Raw genomic sequence first — 6000 nt, 5'->3', positions numbered from 1 at the left:
GCCTTTTTTTTTTTTTTTTTTTTTAAGATGGAATTTCACTCTAGTCACCCAGGCTGGAGTGCAGTGGCTCAGTCTCGGCTCACTACAACCTTCACCTCCCAGGTTCAAGGGATTCTCCTGCCTCAGCCTCCCAAGCAGCTAGAATCACAGGTGTGCACCACCACACCTGGCTAATTTTGTATTTTCAGTAGAGACTGGGTTTCACCATATAAGGCTGGTCTCGAACCCCTGACCTCAAGTGATCTGCCTCTCATGGCCTCTAAAAGTACTGGGATTACAGGTGTGAGCCACTTTGGCAGGCCTGGAAGTGAGATTTTCTTCTCAAAGAAGGGTGAGGCTTGAGTATGATGATAAACTGAAGAAAAGGAGCTCGTAGAACAGAAGAAGTTAAAAAGATAAAAGAAAGAGAAGGAAACAATTAACCAAAAGAGACAAAGTCCCAGGAGGAGCTTGGACTGAGAGCACATCTTTCTGTCTAAGGTTAAAAGGAAGAATGGCCAAAAAATTTCCAAAGTGAAGAGGTATAGAGAATTTTTGAGGAGCAGAGCAAGCATTACAATAGCTACTGTGGGGAATGAATCAAGTTAAAAGAGTGCAGAAAAAAGCCAAGGACTCAGGTGGAACTGAAACTCAAACATTCACAGCAGTGCTAATCTGTGCTGATTTCCAGCCTCCCACCACCAACCAGCAATGCTCAACATGGAGTGACCAGAGATTAGGAACATCAAGGATAGAAACAAAAAAGGACAAGGGGAACAGGATTTTAAGAGTACAAGTGAGAGGGACTGCAGGGATCTGATAAGAAGTTCAAGTTGAGTGGACAAAGGTAGTAAGAAGTATATAGAAAGGTAGTATATAGAGAAGGAGCGGTCATCAAAGGCAGGCTTCTCACAGAACAGAGCCGGGGAAATAGGGTAGAAAAAGTCTGTAAGCCAAAAACAGAAAAGGATAAGAGAGGTAAAAGGTGGGCCAGAATTGTACCAGCAAAGTGGAAGAGAATATAGGAGGTACAAGAATTCAAGAGAAGTTCAGAGTTGGGTGATGGCAAATTCCAAGGCCTGGCTCTGGCACGGACAGATTAAAATAATGGAGGTGAAAGGTACCGGAAGCCAGGCTAGAGGGTACATTGTCCACGTTGACAGGCAGTGTAATCATCTGGAAGTTTGGAGGGCACTGATATAGAAAGCAAGACTGTGAATCAAGTGGCAAAGTCCTCACTGAAGATGACTGCTGGGAGGTGAGAGCTAAGTAATGGTGAAAAGCCTTGAAAGAAAAAGGACTTTTTGCGTAAGGATGGTACCAACTTGCTGTTGTAAAATTTGTCCCAAGAGAGATAATCTAATAAGACACAGAGAAACTCTGCTTTGGAAGATAATAATATACATATTTGTTTAAAATTGTGGTTTCAGTCAGGCACAGTGGCTCACACCTGTAATCCCAGAATTTTGGGAGGCTGAGGCAGGCGGATCACCTGAGGTCAGGAGTTCAAGACCAGCCTGGCCAACATGGCAAAACCCCATCTCTAAAAATACAAAAATAAAGGCCGGGCATGGTAGGGCACGCCTGTAATCCCAGCTACCCAGGAAGCTGAGGCAGGAGAATTGCTTGAACCCGGGAGGCAGAAGTTGCAGTGAGCCAAGATCATGCCACTGCACTCCAGCCTGGGTGACAGAGCAAGACTCTCTGTCTCACAATAAATAAATGAAATAAAAATTGTGGTTTCTAGGAACCTTAAAACAAGCTAGGAGTAATCAGAAACAGAATTAACTATATATTTTTTATTGTTGTTAAGTAGAGGTAAAAATGCCCAACTAAGAATAAAAGTTACTTAGCTACAAACAGATGGATACCTGAGCCCAGAAAACAGGTTACACAACACCATGAACACACTATTAAGACATGTGAAGAGCAAAGGTCAAGAACAAGGAAACATACACCCGTCAGCAGATTTATTTATTGCACCAATACCAAACAGGAAAAGTCCCTATGCAAATTAAAAAAGTGATCTACTCAAGTAACATGAAAATCAGTGTAAAGGATGTAATGGAACAGAATCTCAGATTACAAGTAACTGCTTAAAGTCTTATTCAATTAAACTTATATGGATGGCTCATTTATATGAAGTATCCTGGATAGATAAATGCATAGAGTAAGTATATAGTGGTTGTCAGACTGAGGAAAGGAAAAATGGGGAGTGATTGCTAAGAGGTACTGGATTTTTTGGGATGATCACATGTTCTGGAATTAGATAATGGTGATGTTTATACAACATTGTGACTCTACTAAAAACACTTAATTGTACAATTTTAAAACATCAATTTTATGGTATATCAACTGTATCTCAAAAAAGCTATTATGGAAAAATTTTTAAAGCAAAATTTAAAAAGCTTGTATGGCATTTAATATCCAAAGCTCATATACATTAGTAATTACACAGAACCATTTGGTTTTTATTTTTTCTGACACAGGGTCTCACTCTTACCCAGGCTAGAGTGCAAGAGCGTGATCTCTGCCACTGCAGCCTCAATCTCTGGGATTCAAGCAATCCTCCCATCTCAGCCTCTTGAGTAACTGGGACTACCGGCACAGGCTACTATGTCCAGCTCATTTACCTTTTTTTTTTTTTTTTTTTTTTTTTTCTTTTTCTGAGATAGAGTTTCCCTCTCTTTACTGCCCAGACTGGAATGCAGTGGCATGATCTTGGCTCACTGCAACCTCCACATCCTGGGTTCAAGCGATTCTGCTGCCTCAGTCTCCTAAGTAGCTGGAACTACAGGTGCCTACCACCATGCCTGGCTAAATTTTGTATTGTTAGTAGATACGGGGTTTCACCATATTGGCCAGGCTGGTCTTGAACACCTGACCTTGAGATCCAGCCACCTCAGCCTCCCAAAGTGCTGGGATGACAGACATGAGCCACGAGAATCGCTTGAACCAAGGAGGTGGTAGTTGAGGTGAACCGAGATCACGCCACTGCACTCCAGCCTGCGTAACAAAGAGAGCAAAACTCCATCTCAAAAAATAATAAAAAAATTTTTGACTAGCCTCGGCAACACGGAAAAGCCCCATTTCTACAAAAAATACAAAAATTAGCCAGACGTGGTAGCATGCACTTGGTGACAGTGAGACCCTATCTCAAAAAAATAATAAAATAAAAATTAAAAATACAGCCAGGTGCGGAGGCTCACGCCTGTAATCCCAGCACTTTGGGAGGCTGAGGCGGGTGGATCACCTGAGGTCAGGAGTTCGAGACCAGCCTGGCCAACATGGTGAAACCCCATCTTTAAAAAAAATAAAACAATACACATTAGTTCTCAGTGGTCCTTAAAAAAAATACACACAAAATGACAAAATACAAATACCCAAAAAATGCTCTTGGGAGAAAATGAGAGACATGATAGTCTAAAACAGCAAATATGACATCAGAGTATAACTGTAGAATCAATGCATTAATAACTTTGAGATGCAAAGCATGGTAATGCTGTGGTGAAATGGATGTAGTAACTGTCCTAGAATACAAATATCCAGGCTGAGCACAGTGGCTCATGTCTGTAATGCTAGTACTTTGGGAGGCCAAGGCAGGAGGATCACTTGAGACCAGGAGTTCAAGAGCAGCCTGAGCAACACAGCAAGACCACATCTCTACAAAAAAAAAAAAAAAATTTTTTTTTTTTGAGACAGAGTCTTACTCTGTTGCCCAGGATTGATCACAGTGGTGTAATCTTGGCTCACTGCAACCTCCACCTCCCAAGTTCAAGCAATTCTCTGCCTCAGCCTCCTAAGTAGCTGGGATTACAAGCCCCGCCACCACGCCAGGCTAATTTTTTTGTATTTTTAGTAGAAACAGGGTTTCACCATCTTGGCCAGGTTGGTCTTGAACCCCTGACCTCATGATCCACCCGCCTTGGCCTCCCAAAGTGCTGGGATTACAGAGCCACCATGCCTGGCTACAAAAAATTTTAAAAATTACCTGGGTATGGTAGCACGAAACTGCAGTCCCAGCTACTCAGGAGGCTGAGGCTAGAGGATTGCTTGAGCCCAAGAATTCAAGGCAGTGAGCTATAATAACACCACTGCATTCCACCAGCCTGGGCAACAAAGTGAGAGCCCTGTCTTTTTTTATTTATTTATTTACTTATTTATTTTTTAAAAGATAGGGTTTCACCATGTTGGTCAGGCTGGTCTTGAACTCCCGACCTCACGTGATCCGCCCGCCTTGGCCTCCAAAGTGCTTGGATTACAGGCGTGAGCCACTATGCCCAGCCGAGACCTGTCTTTTTTTTTTTTAAAAAAAAAAAAAGAAAAAGAAGGATAAGCCAGGCATGATGGCTCATGAATCACTTGAATCCGAGGCAGAGGTTACAGTGAGCCAGGATGGTTCCACTGTACTACAGTCTGGGCGATAGAGTGAAGAGAGACTCCGTCTCAAAAAAAAAGAAAAGAAAAAAAAAGAAAAGAAAAAAAAAGAAATACTATCGCATTTTAGCATTCAAACTTGTAAGCTTCAAATGATGTGGAAATGATTTTCATTTCTTTTTCTCTTTCTTTTTTACTTTCTTTTTAGTGACAGTGTGTTTTTCTGTCACCCAGCCTGGAGTGCTGTGGCATGATCACAGGTCACTGTAGTCTTGACCTGACCTCAAGCAATCCTCCCACCTTAGTGGCAGGTAGTTGGGACTATCAGCCTACCGGCCAGGGCCCTGCACGCAACTAGTTTTTTTTTTTTTTTTTCTAAATGTAGAGACTGAGTCTTGCTATATTGCACAGACTGATTTTCATTTCTGTTAGACTCATCTTTTGTCTTAATTATTATTTGAATTTCTATTCCAGCACAATAATGTAAGGCAAAGGAAGGTTAAAATGTACCTCATTTAAACTGCTAATCTTTATACTTACTGACAATGCATCTCTGACATTTCTAAAATGAAGACACCTTCCTTTTCTACAAACTCAGAAAATGCCAATGAACAATCTTAAAATTTTTTAAGTTCAAAACATTTTGGTGACAGTCACAAGTCTACAGAAAGGTACAATAGTAGATATTCATGTTGCTTTGCTATACTGGCATCACTAATTATTTGTCATCTGTAAAATGACAGCTAGTGCCTTACACATAGTAGATAGTCAATAAATGTTCTTTTCCTTTCCTTTTTTCATTGTTTCAATGCGACTTACTATTCACTGATATTTTACAGACTGCATCAAAGATACTTGGTAATATAGAGGCTCATATAAGAACACACAAATACTAAACCTAAACAATACTAGGTTTAATTTTTCAAGTTAAAAGGACTTCTTCACTTCATATTGTCCAATGTACCAAACACCTTAAACTCCTGATGAATCTGGTTCTTTCAGCTAACAAGTTTTAGCTGTTTTAAAACAAATTTTTATCTTCTTGGAAAAGCTTCAACACCTTAAAAATCAGTACAGTGGCTGGGCGAGGTGGCTCACGCCTTTAATCCCAAGCCCTTTGGGAGGCCAATGCGGGAGGATCACCTGATGTCAGGAGTTCGAGATCAGACTGGCTAACATGCCGAAATCCCATCTCTACTAAAAATACAAAAATTAGCCAGGCGTGGGGGCATGCGCCTATAATCTCTCAGGAGGCTGAGACAGGAGATCTCTTGAACCCAGGAGGCAGAGACTGCAGTGAGCCGAGATTGCACCACTACACTCCAGCCTGGGCTACAAGAGCGAAACTCCGTCTCAAAACAACAACAACAAACATATAAAAAATAAAAATCAGTACACTTTTCTCAACAGTGTATCTTTTTTCCCACTTAAATGGGACTTTGGGCTACAAAAAAACGTTAACCAGTACTAGCAAGGAAGCTCAGTTTGTCTCTACACTAACTGGGAGAGCTGAAAACACCAGGCCGCGTCATAGCCTCTTCGGCTGTCAATGAGACCCGCCACCTTCACCTTACCAGGTAAGAAAACTGAGGCCCAGGGGAAGGAAGGGGCTTGCCTGCAGCCATCTCGTTCTTTCCTGAAATG

Source organism: Sapajus apella, unplaced genomic scaffold (genome assembly GCF_009761245.1).
Source record: "Sapajus apella isolate SASKATOON/1434 unplaced genomic scaffold, GSC_monkey_1.0 scaffold1, whole genome shotgun sequence".
Classification (NCBI taxonomy): domain Eukaryota; kingdom Metazoa; phylum Chordata; class Mammalia; order Primates; family Cebidae; genus Sapajus; species Sapajus apella.
This window is presented reverse-complemented; position numbering follows the sequence as displayed.